This window comes from Saccopteryx leptura, chromosome 2, assembly GCF_036850995.1.
Source record: "Saccopteryx leptura isolate mSacLep1 chromosome 2, mSacLep1_pri_phased_curated, whole genome shotgun sequence".
In the NCBI taxonomy this organism is placed as follows: domain Eukaryota; kingdom Metazoa; phylum Chordata; class Mammalia; order Chiroptera; family Emballonuridae; genus Saccopteryx; species Saccopteryx leptura.
This window is the reverse complement of record NC_089504.1, coordinates 231,700,600-231,719,266: the sequence shown is the minus strand read 5'-3', so window position 1 is coordinate 231,719,266 and position 18,667 is coordinate 231,700,600. Positions and strand designations below refer to the sequence as shown.

The 18,667-nt window shown below is 43.4% G+C and overlaps 1 long non-coding RNA gene across 1 annotated transcript; it reads right to left on the bottom strand.

The window, feature by feature from the left end:
• Positions 1 to 5,489: 5,489 nt before the first annotated feature.
• Positions 5,490 to 17,680, bottom strand: LOC136395551 (uncharacterized). Its single transcript, XR_010749349.1, has 3 exons — positions 17,590 to 17,680; positions 13,591 to 13,755; positions 5,490 to 6,653 (listed from the first exon to the last, which is right to left on the bottom strand). It is a non-coding gene; the product is annotated as an uncharacterized lncRNA (long non-coding RNA).
• Positions 17,681 to 18,667: the final 987 nt, after the last annotated feature.

Here is an 18,667-nt window from a genome sequence, read left to right as displayed (position 1 = left end):
GCATTTGCTAACACGTTCTAATTGTTTTCCCTGTGGTTTATCCCCTCTTGATCCCTTTTCCCTCTTGTACAGAAGCAGTTTGAGTGGCTGCTGGAAAACTAGACTTTGGCAAAGGAAAACTAGACTTCTTTTGACCTCTGGACCTTGGCAAGAAACCATACCACAATGCCTAAGCACCTGAAGCACCTGAAACACATTTCTTTGGTGGTTTTGCCCCTAACACGTCTAAAGCTAAAAAGGCAAAGCAGTCAGGCATCTTAATAATCAAGTGGTTCTTCCTTATCTGAAGAACTTAGCATCAGTAGTAATTAAAATTACCTCTGGCCTCCATGCTCCGCCCCCCCCCTCCTTTTTTTTGCTGCTATTGCTGCTCTGATTTCAGGGCAGCCAGTGCTCTGGCCCCTTAACCCCACCTACCCAAGGAACATTAGCTGCATCTATAGCAGTGGTTCAGCACAGAGTCCTGCATGCAGTGGAGTGAAAGATGTAGCAGGGAGAGTGGGTAGCTAGAAAGTGCTCCTGTATGTTCTTGGATGAAATTATGGCTGGGCAGAGACCTCAGGGCAGAAACGAAGCTGGATGTGATTGGATTATATGCCTAACTAGGGGTCTCTCCCTCCATAGAGGGAGGAAGGAACCTCTGTTCCTTAAATCTGCAACCAGCTGAGCAAGACCATAGCTTCCTATCAAATCTTGGCTAGTTTCTGCTCTTCACAGAGGTGGATTTTCTTTTCATGTGTCACTATTGGTTATCCCTTGAGGGAGGTACATTGTGTAATTCCTCCCTAGGGAGGGTTGCTGTTTAGTAGTAAGTACTCAGCTCTGGGGCCCCCAGCCCACTATTTCTGAGGTGAAATGGCTGGGCTTTGAAGAGTGACCTGCTCAGCGCCCCTCTGAAAACCTTAACTCTGGGTTGGGCTATCCAGGGTCACTTTCTGGGTGGATGTACTCTGTGCCTAGAGCACACAAACATTTAAAAACAGCTCAGCTGGTTCTAGTGCAGGGGTCTCAAACTCGCGGCCCGCCCACCAATTTTGTGCGGCCCGCAGACTAATCAAACTTCGTGGATTAGTCTGCGGGCTGTATAAAATTGGTGGGCGGGCCGCATGCGGCCCGCGGGCCCGAGTTTGAGACCCCTGTTCTAGTGTGCAAGCTGCAAGTGCCTTCCAGCTGGTGTTTGAGAATTAGCTTGTCCTTTGGGAGGAGAAGGTGCTATCTCAGTTGCCTTCAGTTCAGCAGGGAGCCGTCTGTGTTCAAAGCAATTTGTGAAAAACCTGACTGTGTGTCATAGCCAACGTGTGTCTACACAAAGCTCCTGTTTTTTATAAGGTCTAATGGTTTAGCCCTCAGAACACTAGCAGGTCTTAGCAAGGCTGCTGATGGAGAGCTGTAGAGACCTGCACAGTGTGGGGTGAAGGCAAGAAATTATTTGATATTATTTCTATTAATAATATTAAATGGAGCCCTGGCTGGTTAGCAGTCAGTTGGAGCGTCGTCCCAAGATGCCATGGTTGCAGGTTTAATCCCCAGTCAGGGCACAAATAGGAAGAGGCCAAGGAGTGTACAACTAAGTGGAACAACAAATGCATGCTTCCCTTTCTCTGTCTCTCCCCCTTCCTCTGTTTCTCAAATAAATCAATAATAATACAATGAAAAAAAAAAAATCAAATGGGAATTGACGGTATACCCTAGAATAAGATTATAGCCTATTGCCTGACCAGGCAGTGGTGCAGTGGATAGAGTGTCGAACTGGGATGCAGAGGACCCAGGTTCGAGACCTGAAGGTTGCCAGCTTGAGCACGGGCTCATCTGGTCTGAGCAAAGCTCACCAGCATGGACCCAAGGTTGCTGCCTAGGGCAAGGGGTTACTTGGTCTGCTGAAGCCCCACGGTCAAGGCACATGAGAAAGCAATCAATGAACAACTAAGGTGTCACAACAAACTGATGATTAATACTTCTCATCTGTCTCCATTCCTGTCTGTCTGTCTGTCTGTCCCTATCTATCCCTCCGACTATTCTGTCTCTGTAAAAAAAAAAAAATGATTAGTCTATTGTCCTTGAGATAGCTGATATACTTGGCTGCTGCACATTGAGGCTAGGAGACCCCATTCCTATTCAAGTTGTTAACTCTAGCCCTTACCTCTACTGATCTTTTAAGAGTGAGAGCTGATTTAAAGGTGCTTTTGCAGGATTTCATTTAGCTGGTTCAAGTGACCCGTCCCTAGCTGTACCACTTAATGTTTGCATTAACTGAGGACAGGGATAATAAGGTTAAAAGTGTGCCTTGGGATGTGGGGCAAAATGACTAACTCCATTTGAAGTTTGGATAACAGCAGGAGTCCTAGCTGCTTAGTTACATTTTCTAAGAACTTCTGTTCTAGGTTGAAGTTACTGACAAGATTTCTTTAGGGCAGGACTAGAATGTGTGGGAAGCTTTCTAGCAGGAGTAGGAGGCAACCCTTCTAAGCCTCTGACTCTTAAACACTAGTTCTGCTGTCCTGGGCACATAACCACACTGACGCTTTGTTCTCCCGTGTGTTGAGTTCATCTGTGCACGTTTCATGCAGATACCAGCTGCCAACCCCAGTCCAACAGGCCTCTTCTAGGCTAGGACAAAGGGATGAGGGAAATGGGAATTACAAAGTTTTAAATGCTGCTGTTGTATTTTATTTACCACTTAGTCTTTTCATTCATATCTCAGTTCTTAGTTAACTTAGTTCTTACAGTGCTCCTTGCAATTACATTTCAATTGTATTTCCAGTGACATTTGTTTTATATTGGCATTTAAAATTGGCCTTTAACTGCTTATCAAGTGGTTTATAAGATTTTAAAAAATACAGGCCCTGGCTGGTTGCTCAGTTAAGAGCGTTGTCCCGAAATGACAAGCTTGTGGGTTTGTGGGTTCAATCCCCAGCCAGAGCACACATGAGAAGCAGCCAGTGAAAGCACAACTAAGTGGAACAACAGATGAAAACTTCCCTTCCCCCTCCCCTTTCTCCCTTCCTCTTTCTCTCTCTCTCTCCAAAAATCAATTTTAAAAAATAAAAAGATTAAAAAAAATAAGAAAAAAATGAAGCCCTGGCCACACAGCTCAGTTGGTTAGAGCGTCACCGCAAAATGGAGGGGTTGCTGGTTGGATCCCCAGTCAGGGCACATATAGGAACAGTTCGCTGTTCCTGTCTCTCTCCCTGCCTCTCTCTTAAAAAAACAAAATCAAAACACAGAAACATAACCAATGAGGTTCAGATGCTGTTTAAGAAACACACTGTGTTGCTGTTGACATTAGTGTTTGTCTATTTTAACAACATTGATTCTGCTGTAGCCTCAGTGACTAAACTAAATAAATGTGTCGTTTTTACCCACAGTTCAGCCCCTAGCTAGATTCAGGTTCTCTAGTCAGTGCTGTGAGGAATAAATCAGAGCTCTGTCCAGGAGATAGGGAGGGCCTGGCCAGGAAGGGGCAGCAGGGGTATGGAATAGAGGTGAAAGGGACCTTAGATTAGCTAGTTTCAGGGCTTTCATACTGTTCTGTCAGGCGTTCATGGGGAGGGAGCCCCAGGCCCATTCAGTATTGGGCTTCCAGGTAACATCTGGTTTGAAGAAAGGTTTTGGTGCTCAAAGTAAGTCTGAAAATCACTGACTTAATCCAACCTCCTGGTTTTTGTTGATGAAATAAAAGGTTTAGAGTGCAAAGACTCATCCAGATTTACCAATGAATTAATAGCAAAATTTGAATTAAAAAATGCTCTCCTGAACCCTCTTCCTCTTGGGTTTCTAGAAGACAGCCTTAAATAGCTATATATATTCCAACCTGATTCTCTTTGAGTTAGCCAAGCCAGAAATTTTGGAGAAGAGCTTAGTAGTTGCTACCAAAAGGCTTAAGCTAAGAACCCTCCTAACGAAAATCAAAGGTTTTGATATTTTAATCCATTGTTTTGTTTTTCCTTTTAACTTTTCAAATGTGTAAAAAAAAAAAAATACATGTTTATTAGCATGAATTGTCTAAAGTCATAACATTGTCTTACATCAGTGGGGTCAATTTTTGACCCAATCAAAAACTAGTGCATTTTTTTTTAAAGATTTTATTTATTCATTATAGAGAGGAGAGAGAGAGAGAAAGAAGGGAGGAGGAGCAAGAAGCATCAACTCCCATATGTGCCTTGACCAGGCAAGCCCAGGGTTTTGAACCGGCAACCTCAGCGTTTCCATGTTGATGCTTTATCCACTGTGCCACCACAGGTCAGACAACTAGTGCATTTTTACTAGTGCAAAAGGGTTAGTTTTGAACTGTTTCAGCATTTGTTTTATTTCTGAATTTGTCTTGTTTGTATGATATGGAGGTAAAAATCCTGATTGTGTACAGAGTAGTGGTTGCAAATGGTAATAGTCACAACTTGCCTGCAATCTCTGGTTGTTATTGACAAGACTGAAATAGATGCTTGAAAAAATAGAGTAATAGAAGAATATCCAGCTCCTATAGGTCCTTATCCTTCATATATCAGGTAAGAACTGTCCAATAGTCATGATCACTAAAATTATTTTATGTTGAGCCACTAGCATGGAGTTGCAGCTGAGCTGGTTGATCACAACACTGAGCTAGAGCCCTCTAGATCAACGACCCTGAAAAGCTCACACAAACACAGCAATGGAGGCCTTACTATGAGGTATCAGGCATCCTAAGTGAATTTTCATGTTCTGTACCTGAGTGTACATATTAAAGATGATTTTTAATATTTAAAATATTTCAAGCAGTTGTTTACAGAGAACCATGAAGTACTGCCACAAAAGCTAGTTTCAAAACCATTAGTTTAGTAGAAAGAACCTGGGTTCTGAGCCCACAAACCTGGGTTAGAATCTTAGCCCTGCCCTGGCCGGTTGGCTCAGCGGTAGAGCGTCGGCCTAGCGTGCGGAGGACCCGGGTTCGATTCCCGGCCATGGCACACAGGAGAAGCGCCCATTTACTTCTCCACCCCTCCGCTGTGCTTTCCTCTCTGTCTCTCTCTTCCCCTCCCGCAGCCAAGGCTCCATTGGAGCAAAGATGGCCCGGGTGCTGGGGATGGCTCTGTGGCCTCTGCCCCAGGCGCTAGAGTGGCTCTGGTCGCAACATGGCGACGCCCAGGATAGGCAGAGCATCAACCCCTGGTGGGCAGAGCGTCGCCCCCTGGTGGGCGTGCCAGGTGGATCCCGGTTGGGCGCATGCGGGAGTCTGTCTGACTGTCTCTCCCTGTTTCCAGCTTCAGAAAAATGAAAAAAAAAAAAAAATTTAGCCCTGCCGCCTGACCTGTGGTGGCACAGTGAATAAAGCGTCAACCTGGAAACACTGAGGTTGCAGGTTCAAAACCCTGGCTTGCCTGGTCAAGGCACATATGGGAGTTGATGCTTCCTGCTCTCCCCCTTCTCTCTTTCTCTCTCTCTCTCCCCCCCTAAAAAATGAATGAATAAATAAATAAATAAACAAACACCTAAAAAAAAGAATCTTAGCCCTGCCATACCAGCTAAGTTCCCTGTGGGCAGGTGAGGAACTGCGCCTTTTCTTATCTAGAGCACAGCATGTGCCATGGAAGAGGGAGTTGGAGGTGGGTGCTTAGCAAATGCTCCCCTTCCCACTGTCCATGAGATGAGATAGCATTTCTGTCTCTCTGGCTGCTGGCAGACATTCTGAACCATCAGAGCCAGTGCTTCCATTCCACCACATATTAAAATTAAAAGACAACTGGCCCTGCCCTGGCCTCTTCCACCTTACAATGGTAAAATTTTGACCTTGAACAATTCTGATTTTGAGTTTTACAATAAATTGCAAATATCACTAGTTGACAACTTTAAAGTTTATATATGTATTTATTTATTTTTTCTTTTTTTTAAAGTGAGAGGAGGGTAGATAGACTCCCAGACTCCCGCATGCGCCCCTGACTGGGATCCACGTGGCAATCCCATCTGGGGCCATGCTTGCAACTGAGCTATTTTTAGTACCTGAGGCAGAGGCTCTACAGAGCCATCCTCAGTACCTGGGGCCAATGACCTCAAACCAATTGAGCCATGGCTGGGGGAGGAGAAGAGAGAGGGGGGAGGGGAGGGAGAGTGGTGGAGAAACATGGTCACTTCTGTGTGTCTTGACTGGGAATCAAACCTGGGACATCCACACGCTGCGCCAACGCTCCACCACTGAACAAACTGGCTGTATTTATTACAGAATTTTAAAGAATTATTTAAATAGATGCAAGTTTGCTGGTACATTGGTGTTTTAAGACTGTTTAAAAGGAGTGGGAAGGGGGCTGAGAGAAAGAAACCACTTGTGGGGGTTGAGGTGGCATCTAAGAATTCTGAGTCTTGTGGAGACATATGTAGCCTCACTTGGCTGAACAACTGATGAGTTTTAGGTTCCTGACTAAAGACTGGATCATGGGATGTTGTAAACCAGCTCACCAGTTTGAGGAGTGGGCAAGCTGAGCCATCTGAGCCTTATCTGTGCAGCAAAGATGTCTGAGGCAGAGGCCTAGACGCAAGTTGTGTGCTCTATTTAGCATGAGTGCTCCTATGAGGATCCCAGAGCCCAAGGTTAGGAAAGGAAGGAAGACTTACATTCAGATGGTCCTCCTGCTGTCTCCAATGCCAAAGCAGTCCAAGGTGGCTAAACATATCTAAGGCTTTGTCATCTAAGTTAAAACAGATGTGAGTTATTGGTAAGTGATATCTCACTGTATTTTGCTATTTGGAAGATCAATTCCTAGGACTGGAAGTTCTTTAAAGTCACCCAGGAGGTTCTGTTACCTGCTGTCACACTGCACTGGAGTGGCTTTCACTTGTGAAGTGCCATTAGCTACTGGGACATGATCTGCATCCCCTAACACCTCAGGGATGGTATGAATCTATTTTTTTGTTTGTTTTTTCATTTAACTTGATAAATCAGCTATTGCCTCAGAGACTCCTACTGCCCCCTGACACTGTTCTCAGATGTACCCAAGGACTCAGACGTACCCAAGGACTATCTGTACACTCCCACCTCCTGCCGCAAAGCACTCCCTGAGCACTCCACACATACTGGCAACCTTGCTAATAAACCTATGCAATTGGCCTTTGGGGGCTTTGCTTGACAGTCCTTTCCCTGCTCCCTAAGTGCCCTAGGCGGTCTTGAGGCTCCGTTCTCTGCCCTCCTTACACAGGTGCTTCAAGGTATTTAAATGAAGACTTTTTAAAAAACACATTTCCAAAGAAAATAGTAAAATGAAAAAAAAAAAATCAGAAAAAAAGGAACACCCATATTTCCATATGACTGCCAGGGATGTAGCAAAGGCCTTCTTCTCCAGGGGCTTGGGAAATTGCAAAGTATCACTGTCCCCACCTGAGCCACTCTGCAAGGCCATGCCTCACGTACACACCCCTTCTGTTCCACCTCCATGCAGCTTCAAGGCATTAACTCGGAGACTATTTCTCATGGACCTGAGGGCTCTGCTAGCCCAGTCTTGTCAGTTGAAAAAAGGGTTCAGCTTTCCTTTTTGTACTCTGTGCAGAATATAAAGCACTAGGGTATTATGATTCTTTCCCAAGTAGTCCTTTGAGTGAAGGTGAACATTATTGCCAATGTGCCCTCCTCTCACCCACCCCCAAGTCGGAAGTTAACTTCTTTCCAGATTGTAGCGGAATTCCACCCAAAACCCTCCCCCGCCTTCCTCAGGACTGGGGACATCTCCTTGAGTCTGTTTCTGAAGCTCAGTCAGGAAGTTCTGAAACTATACCAAGCAGGAATGAGCCAAAGCATCTAAAGTCACTGCAGACTACTGCTGTGTGCTGTCCCAGGTGAGGGCTGAAGGGTGGCAGCAGGGGCTTCTACCTTTCCTGACCCGGGCATCCCAGGTCACACTTGCCACTCTCAGGTCCTCCATGTAGCCCTGCCCTCCAGAGTACTCCAGACTTTTGGAGATCACTGTCAACATCTGAAACCTCAGATGTGGACTAAGGACAAGAGCCTGGTTGTCCAAGATCACTCAGTTATCCCTCATTGCTGGGGACCCTAATTGTGGCTTCAACCATGAGATCTTTGCTTCTAACAGCTCTGGATACACTGGGTACCTCATTCACATAACAAGGAACTGAGGGCCGTGGCTCTGCACAGACTTCATTGGTAACTCAGGTGCATCCCTGCCCCCCACTGTTCTATGAGATGGCATGGAATTTGTCTATCTCTGGCATTGTTTGACCTTAAAAGTGTGCTTGCCATCTGTTAGGGAAGACTGGGCAGATTAAAAAAAAAAATTATTATCCAAAAACAACCGGGACTTGAAAAAGCCTCTTGAAGTCAGTGCACTTAAAATGGAGACCAGAGTTTCACATTGTAGATAGTGAGAAAGGTTTGCTAGGAACTTGATCTTACAAAATGAAACTCTTACTAAAACAAGTGTCTGTTAACAAAATGTAATTGCAACTATAGGCTATTTTAGAACAATATTTTACATATACCTCCCTCCCACAATTATATAATTGCACATTAGGACATCATTTCATATTTGATTTCCACAGTGCAATCAATCAGGGTCATTTTTGCAAAAGTTAGTCAAGGGCTTCCTCACTTTTCCTGAGGACCTCTCTAAAATCTTTTAGGCCTTTGATAATCAAATCATCCCCTGTGATGTAGCTAAATTGGTTATATGCAGCTGTGCTCTTCATTTGTTAATGGATCTCAGATCCTACATGCCAGGACTACTCATTTGAGCATCAGTTTTCCAACAATACTTCCACAACTTTAAGAAATTTTTCAATGTCAAAAGTTTACAACATCTCAGTAAGAGGGGAGAGATGGGCTATGATGGATGTGGATGGTGTTAAGCAGGGAGAATATGTTTAACTGGAGAGTAATGTCATAAGTGGTTGTTTGCAGAGTATTTTTCATTTCTGATGTCTTTAGCTTTCCTCAACAACCTAGTGGCTATAGCAACTTGAATACTGACTAGTTACATATGGTTCAGAGGAAAAAAGAAAGCCCATCACCATGACTGAGCAGAGAGCCGGCCCTTGAGGGATGGTGGTGACTTCCACTGGTGACACTGGGTCAGTATGACCCAAGGCAGCAGGGCAGGTTTGGGGAACTGAGCCAGCATGCATGGGGTAGTGAATGAGAGAAGGCAGGCTATATTTGTTAAAAGTCAAGCAAAGAAAGTCTACTTCAGGCCAAACACTGGTCTCATCTATAGCTATTTGAGGTTTTGGAACAGAGAATTGAACAAGATGGTAATAATTAAGATATATTATGGGCCAGACATTGTTTAAATACTTCCCGTGAATTAATACATTTAATTCTCTTTTCAATCTGGTGAGGTCAATGTTATTATATCCTCATTTGAAAACAAGATGATTGAGCCAGCACTGCTGTTAAGCCCCTCGCCCGAGGTCACACAACAAATAAGCAGAGCCATGTTGGAGTCCAGGCAATCTGCCTCCAGAGACCACACACCTAACCACTGCACACCCACACCCAGTCTCCAGTCAGACCAGCTGGGAATGGGTGCTATGAGGCAAGGGAAGAAGTAGGAAGAGCAGTAAGAAGCGACGTGTTGGCCTGACCTGTGGTGGCGCAGTGGATCAAGCGTCAACTTGGAAATGCTGAGGTCGCCGGTTCGAAACCCTGGGCTTGCCTGGTCAAGGCACATATGGGAGTTGATGCTTCCAGCTCCTCCCACCTTCTCTCTCTTTGTCTTTCTCTCCTCTCTCTCCCTCTCTGTCTCTCTCCTCTCTAAAAATGAATAAAAAAATTTTAAAAAAAAGAAGCGACGTGTAGGAGAAAAGGCCTAAATCGGGGTAGAGAGGGTTCTGGAGCAATTCCAAAGGAACCCTTCATTTTAAAGTACTAGTGCTATTACAATGGATTTGTGAAAGACTGTTTATTTCCCAAATCCAGGACTGTATTAAATTATGCACAAAGCAGTTCACATTGCAAGAAGGTATTAGTTACCCACTTAAATTTATCAAGTTTTTAGGAGGAGCTCCTTCCCTCAACCATAAGGCTTCCACATCTAGCAGAAGGACAGATCTCCATTTCAGATCAAATGGCAGCAGACACTGACTATCAGGTTGAGACAACTTTCAGCCTGAAGAAGCTAGAGACTGTTGTCTGCCTGGCCAGTACCTGGGTGTGTGTATATCTGTGGGACTTGAGTTCTAACCTCTTGATTGCTTATTTAGGGTATAGCCTTGACCTCTCCGCTCTGCTTTAATTTCTCATCTGTGAGAATGTTTGTCCAGTCAACCCAGTAAGCTGCTGAGGATCCAAGGAGGAAATAGATCATATTTTATATGAAGTGCAGATGCCCTGCAGTATGACACATGGCATCCTGCCAAAGCTCACACTTGACTCTCTACCCTGACTCCCCACAACTTACCTGGTTCCCAGTGCAGTCCCAAGTTGGAGGAGGCAGAAATCCTGCTTGTTTTCCATGCAGCTTGCCCTGCTCCAAGGCAGTGGCACTCTTCCTCTTACCTGTATGTTTTCTGGCGAGGGTGGGAGGTCTGCCTTGGTTTGCTGGGAGTCTCCAAGAGATGGGCTCCATGGGGTAGCCTCGCTTCCAACGTGGGTAAGGGCTGGGAGAGTAGTCAGCAGCAGTGCTGGTCCCTTCCCTTCAGGGCTTACATCCATTCTGGCTATGTCTACATGTACAGTGGGTGATCCCTAAACTTTCTAAACAAATCTTTAGATGTATGCCCATCCTGGCACCAGAAGTGACTCCTTGGCCAGTTTGTGCTATTTCCTCTGTCCCCCTAAGGCAGTATTTTGCTATAAGCTGCTTTGCCTGGCCTTCTCTCTAGGCATGAAGAGCTGGCCCTGCACTCCTTTGGGGAACAAAGAAGAGGTGTTAGGCAGCAGGTCTGGAAGGTGAACCTGTTAAACCTGTTAAACCTGACTTTGGGCAGGCAGAATACTTGCCCTAGAGGGGAAGAGTAGGCGCAAACTTTAAGGCTCCTTCCTGTGCCCTTTTCTTCATTGTTACTCTAGTCCTGCTCTGCATGTTAGCATCCCTGCCTGACCTGAGACCCCCTTCCACCTACCAGTTCCCCATGCCCAGACCTGCTTCTGCTTCCCCACCCTTCCCTTTCTCCCCAAATCCCTATGCCTCTGCAGGCCATCCAGGATAGTCTCACACTAAAGCATGGAAAACACATAAGCCAGAAACAGCAAAAATATCCATCAACAGGACAAAAAGTAAATAATTTATGAAAAATTCACTTAGAGAATAATATAACAGTGATGGATGAATAAACTAGTTATACATACAATCACATGGATGAATCTCACAAAATATTGAATGGAAAAAGAAAAGTATATATAATATGATTGCATTCTTTAAAAGTTCAAAACCAGCCTGACCTGTGGTTTATGTCAATATGGTCTTCTGCCCACTCACAGGAGGGGCAACATTACAGGGACTCCATACCTGGGAAACTTTGATTTGATACATTCTATTTAAGTTTTTAAAAAAAAGGTTGATAAAATGAAAACAAAACAGGGATACAGTGGTACCTTGAGATACGAATTTAATTCGTTCTGTAACCAAGCTCATAAGTTAGTCACTTCATATATCAAACTGCTGATACTGGACCCATGCGCCAACGCGCCAACTAGCAGCAGCTTCCCGAATCATGACTCGTATCTCGGAATTTTGCTTGGATCTTGAACAAAAATATGGACCAAGTTGCAGCTCGTATCTTAAAAAATTTGTATGTTGGCCCTGGCCGGTTGGCTCAGCGGTAGAGCGTCGGCCTAGCGTGCGGAGGACCCGGGTTGGATTCCTGGCCAGGGCACACAGAAGAAGCGCCCATTTGCTTCTCCACCCCTCCGTCGTGCTTTCCTCTCTGTCTCTCTCTTCCCCTCCCGCAGCCAAGGCTCCATTGGAGCAAAGATGGCCCAGGCGCTGAGGATGGCTCTGTGGCCTCTGCCCCAGGCACTAGAGTGGCTCTGGTGGCAACATGGCGACGCCCAGGATGGGCAGAGCATCGCCCCATGGTGGGCGTGCTGGGTGGATCCCGGTCGGGCGCATGCGGGAGTCTGTCTGACTGTCTCTCCCTGTTTCCAGCTTCAGAAAAATGAAAAAAAAAAAAAAAAAAAATTTGTATGTTGGTCTGTTCGTATCTCAAGGCACCACTGTAATTCCATGCCTAGAAACTACCCCCTCTTCACACCTCAATCATAACCAAAGCAGATCAGGACTGAGAGGACCAAGAGAACGCTGTGCTTGGCCACACCATCCACTCCCTCAGGAAGTGGCACTCTGGCCACTCTGTGCTTTCTCCAAGTCTTTCCTGGCCCTCCCTTCTCTGCAGAGGCTGTTCTAGCAGAGGAGCTCCTTATGTACCTGAGCTCCTTGGGGTAGAGTCTTCTTACTCCTAGTACTCAGACCATTTTGTGTGTGAGCACCCTCTGCATTCACACAGGGCCCCATGCTCAGAAGAGCCCTGCCCTTGGTTTAATGCTCTTTTGTTAGTCTTGAAATTCCAAGGGCCCCACATTTTCATTTTGTACTGGGTCTTGCAAATTATGCTGCCAGTCCCATATATATATGTTCATATGTTCGCAATGTAATGATGCAAGGCAGTAGCAGCCTATCTCATCTGGGAATGAATCTCACTCCTAACTGGGAAGACCCACTGCTTTAAATTAGAGCAGCGGCCTGACCAGGCAGTGGCGCAGTGGATAGAGCGTCAGACTGGGATGCGGAAGACCCAGGTTCGAGACCCCGAGGTCGCCAGCTTGAGTGCGGGCTCATCTGGTTTGAGCAAAAATTCACCAGCTTGGACCCAAGGTCGCTGGCTCCAGCAAGGGGTTGCTTGGTCTGCTGAAGGCCCACGGTCAAGGCACATATGAGAAAGCAATCAATGAACAACTAAGGTGTCACAATGCACAACGAAAAAACTAATGATTGATGCTTCTCATCTCTCCGTTCCTGTCTGTTCCTGTCTATCCCTCACTCTGACTCTCTCTCTGTCTCTGTAAAAAAAATAAAATAAAATAAATAAAAATAATTAATTTAAATTAGAGCAGCGGAAAAATAAATAAATAAATAAATTAAATTAAATTAAATTAAAAAAAATAAATAAATTAGAGCAGCGGTTCTCAACCTGTGGGTCGCGACCCCGGCGGGGGTCGAACGACCAAAACACAGGGGTCTAAAGCCATCAGAAATAAATATTTTATTTAAAAATGTATTGTATAATAAATATGTATTTTCCGATGGCTTTAGGCGACCCCTGTGTTTTGGTCGTTCGAACCCCACTGGGGTCGCGACCCACAGGTTGAGAACCACTGAATTAGAGGAAGATAAAGCAAAAAGCACTCTTCCTTTGTTTCTATGAAATACACAGTTTTATGTTTCTTCCTAGGTAATTGTTTCTTTATAGCTTAGAGTAGAAGTGCAATTGCTCTGGCACTCAGTTACATGTTGAGATGTAGTTCTGCTTAAATACAACCTAGTGTCCCTCAGGAGGTGGAGGGAAAAGCAACTGAATAACCTTAACCTGGTTTCTGAAGCCAAAACTGCCACCAGGCCTCACCTCAAGTAAGTATATTCTCTCACAAGCCTAATCACTGCGCAATTAGGGACCTCTTACCCAAGATGCCCCTCAGCTCTGCAGGTGTGAAGGTTGTCTGTGTGCTGTCTGGGCATCCTGCTGCAGCAGCCTTCTGGGTATAACTCACACTTGTACCCCCAAGTTGGTCTCATCTGCCACTTGGGCTCCAAACAGCTCCAAATCCTTGCTCACTTCGGTAAACACCTGTTTAAAAAATGAACCAAAAATAAGTTTGAATTTCTTGCTAAAAAGGATGCGGAAATGCTCTAGTTCCAATTATCATAGCCCTTTGCATCCTAATGAGCAATGGATGAAACACTATGATCGCTAAGTGGAAAGTCCTCCAGTGTTATTCACTTACAGTAGTAATATCAAAGACAATAAGTACAGTACCTAAGCATGGTTATTGAGGTGCCTAAAGAGCGAAGTATTCCTCAGAGCAGTGGTCCCCAAACCCTGGGCCACGGACCAGTACCGGTCCGTGGCCATTTGGTACCGGTCCACAGAGAAAGAATAAATAACTTACATTATTTCCGTTTTATTAATATTTAAGTCTGAACGATATTTTATTTTTAAAAAGTGACCAGATTCCCTCTGTTACATCCAAGACTCACTCTTGACGCTTGTCTTGGTCACATGATACATTTATCCGTCCCACCCTAAAGGCCGGTCCATGAAAATATTTTCTGACATTAAATCAGTCCGTGGCCCAAAAAAGGTTGGGGACCACTGCCTTAGAGGCACTGAGTTCTGGTCTGGTTCTGCCATTAAGTAGCTGATTTAGGGAATAACATGGCCTCTATAGGGCCTCAGTTTCCTCATCCATTGTATGCCAGGTACCATTATCTTACAAAACAAAATGGGTGTTGCTATTTCTCGTCACTGAAGGGCTTTAGATAGAGAAATAAATAGAATAATCAGACTGTGCTTCAGGCAGAGCACTTAAGCTACAATATGAAAATGGTTGGCTTTTTCTTCTCATCCATGTTTGTCAAAAACCTTACCAATATTTCAAGGTCTAGTTCAAATGTTCCGCTTCCAGAAGTCCCTCTCCATTATGCCTGACCTTTAGTTGGAATTTTCTTCTACTTTTCCCAATAAAACAGAACTACTTCGACTATAAACCCCTTGAAACTGGGGTTTTTCATCCTCACATGCTCTATAGAGATAGGTCAACATGAGGACTTAATAAATATTTGCAGAATTATCCGTGCACTAAAAAACTATTTTAGTGGGGCAAAAGAAGGTATAAGTAAGCCACTCCATATCTGTTTGAGTTGCCTGACCTGTGGTGGTGGAGTGGATAAAAGTGTTGACCTGGAATGCTTAGGACCCAGGTTCGATACCCTGCTGTCACTGGTTTGAGCATGGGCTCATCTGGCTTGAATGCAGGCTCATCAGCTTGAGTGCAGGCTCACTGGCTTAAATGTAGGATCATCGACATGATCCCATAGTCACTGGCTTGAGCAAGAGGTCACTGGTTCGGTTGCAGCCTCCATCTCAGTCAAGGCACATATATGACGCAATCAGTGAACAACTAAAGTGCCACAACTATGAGTTGATGCTTCCTATCTCTCTTCCTTCCTGCTTCTCTCTCTCAAAATAAATAAATAAATAAATAAATAAATAAATAAAATGTATCAAGATTTCTTGGATATTCTAGGTGCTCTCTATGTCCACATTCATGGCTCATTCATTTTTCTGAATATAAAGGCACCCCAAGACCAAAAAGTTTGAGAGTTGCTGATTTAAAGCATGGGCTCAAAAGCCAGAAGTACAGGATCTTGCGGCTGAGGCTATCCTATGGTTTCATAGGAATTCTAAACTACTTTTTTGGTAATTGTGATTTTCCACGCCTCAAAATGTCTATAAAGGGCCTCAAAATATGGGCTGCCAGTAGGTTGGTGGATTTTGAACAGCATCTCATCTCAGATTTCTGTGCAGATGTACCAAGAAGCATCATGAAAACTCAATTTAAAATCTATTTCATTTGAAACCATTTCTATTCAATAATAAACATTAAGAAAAATAACATCATTTTACTTATCACCAAAATTCCACAGTTGGCAAAAAACAGAGCCAAGTGGTCAAAAAGAACATTACTATAATGTTTGAGACTTCAGTGACATCTTTGACTTCATTTCTTAGGGCACTCATGCAAGCAGCAGCCTGTTATTTATATCCCGTTATTTCCTGTTCCAATTCATTAAACCATAGGCTTTCCCCAGAAACACACAACCCACATTAAGATTCTTCTGCCAGTCAGAAAAGATCCATTCAAAGGATACAGAAATTGATATACAACTCCTGAGTGGGCATGAGGGCCATAATAAATCACTACCTACACATGGAATTATCTTTTGTAGGTTGACAGTGAAGAGGCAAAAGCAGTAGGAGCTCACATTCAGACCTTATAGTCAGGGCTTATTTCATGTTGACTGGCTTCTTTTTTGGCTGTCAAAAATGAATCAAGTTCAGGAGTTAAAGCCAAGTTGGCAATCCTTTATCTCTGCCTTTCTCTTTAAAAAACATCCTAAGTAAGTTAGGTAGTATAGCAGTTTATACACAGAGGCTTGATTCAAAACTTCAGTTATCTAAATCATTTTGCCTCTTCTCAATGATACTTAAAATTTTAGGTCTCCAGAGTCACATTCATAAACACATTTATAAACACCACTGACTGCCCTCCCCCCAAATCACATGACTACTGCATGTCCCAATGGAGACCAGGATAAAATAACAACCTAATACAGAAATGAGAAGGCCTGAAATAATACAGCTGGCATGAGAGTCACATTTGACCTAACTTTGTGAGAAAGAAGACAAAGATGAAAGGGTACTCTTTTCAGCTCTCCTCTTAACCATGACTGAGGCACTTGAGATTGCAAAGACAACATTTAGCTTTCGGAAGCATGTTGCTTCCAGGAGTGGAAAGAAAGGCTTTTACACCTTTAATTTCCTAGTTCTAAAGTGGTGGGCAAATATCTGCTTTTATTAGTTTGATGTAGTAACCACTGCCAAAGAACGAGCAAAGGAACTTATATGCACGCCCTGTCCTCCTAAAATGCAAAATCTTTTTTTTTTTTTTTTTTTTTACAGAGACAGGGAGGGATAGACAGGGACAGACAGACAGGAACAGAGAGAGATGAGAAGCATCAATCATTAGTTTTTCATTGTACATTGTGACACTTTAGTAGTTCATTGATTGCTTTCTCATGTGTGCCTTGACCGCAGGCCTTCAGCAGACCTAGTAACCCCTTGCTGGAGTCAGCGACCTTGAGTCCAAGCTGAGCTCACGCTCAAGCTGGCGACCTCGGGGTCTCGAACCTGGGTCCTCCGCATCCCAGTCCGACGCTCTATCCACTGCGCCACCACCTGGTCAGGCTAAAATGCAAAATCTTTTGTGAAGCTGTCTTTATTCCCTATTCAGAATGCATAACTTCCTTCTCTACATTCTATCATAAAATTTATAACTCCATTGATATTTGCAAACTACTTTCTATGTGAGTAATATGTTTACAATGTTTCCCACTCTTATTAAACTGTAAACTTCAACAGCTCCGGGACCAAGTCATTATCTCTCTGGTCCTTACAATGCCAAGCAGAGTGCTTTATATTGGTTGGTACAAAATAAATACTTGAAAAATGAATAAATATGGTGGTGTCAGATTTATGATGACTGGAAGTTATGATGAATTTATGAATTCTAATAAAAGTTAAATGCAAATAGAATAAAGAAACCACATTTTCTACTTAGCTGCCCCTTCCACCCCAATCTCTTTTCTCTGTATTTGGTATCATTGAAGAGGGAGATGCATGTAGAGATGTCTTCCTGGGAATACATTTTATATGCAATATGTCTATTTTGATAACCCCCAAGTAAACCATATTTTGGAGAAGATTTCCAAAACACTGAACCTGATGGAGATACATCAAATGGTATCTCTACTTCCTGTGACACAATGTGCTGTCAGGTACCTCAGAAGAAACTCCAAGATTCTGCAAGCTAACAGCATGACTCCACAAGACTCTACTAACCAGGTATTGCCTCCATAAAATGATCAAGAATTGGCCAGGTAGCTCAGTTGGTTAGAGCGTAATCCAATATGGCACAGTTGCAGGTTCAATCCTCAGTCAGGGAACATATAAGAATTAATTAATGAATGCATAAATAAGTGGAACAACAAATCAGTGTTTCTCTCCTCCCTTCTCTCTCTGTAAATTCAATAAATAAAAAAATATTTTTAAATGGTCAAGAAGAGAGAAGAAGAAATCTGAATTTCTTTTAACTGAGAAGGAAAAATGATCTTTAGTTCTCAAAAAACAAGGCTCTAACTAGAGACTGATTAATGAGGAGAGATAACTGTTTCAGTTACACAGAATAAAATGAAATATGTCTAAAGAGAGAAAGGTCAAGTTTAGACAATGAAAATCATCTCAAAGTATCTTCATCTGTTTCACATTTTACAGGGTTTGACAAAACTTAAACAACCGGTTATTTGGATATTATTAAACAATGGTCAATTTCTACCATGATGTACATTTTTTCTTTCCAAAAAGACAAGATACTTTACTTTGACAGGGTCAATTTCCAAATTCTTATCACTGAAAGGTAGGGGAAACTGTCTGAGTATCATATAGCAACTTTGAGTTCATTAGGTCATTATCCCTAGGTCTAGATTTAATCAAAAGATGAAGAGTACAAGCTCAAAAGCTTTCAGGTGACAGGAGGTAAGACTTTGGCTTGAGATTTTTGTGTTCAAGTTATAGGTCAGGTTCACAGAAAAGTAATCAGAAACTAGACTGGCTAGAAATAAGAGAGCCTTGAAATGAGGGGTATGAGACCCTAGGTTGTACTTGTGACTTGGTCTCTTAATAAATTTAGGGACCCTGAACAAATTACAATACTTAAATTCTAATCTGTCAAGTAAGAGACTAGACTTTTGATGATTTCTAAAGCCCTCTGTAGCACTATCAATTTTTAATTGTGTAATACTATTCCTTAAGTTGCAGATTGGTTCATTCACCTATGTGAAAACCTTCAATGAACATAATAAAGGACAGTGTCATCAAGTTGATAAGTCAGTAAAAGTGAAGGCTTTACCCTCAGCTCTTA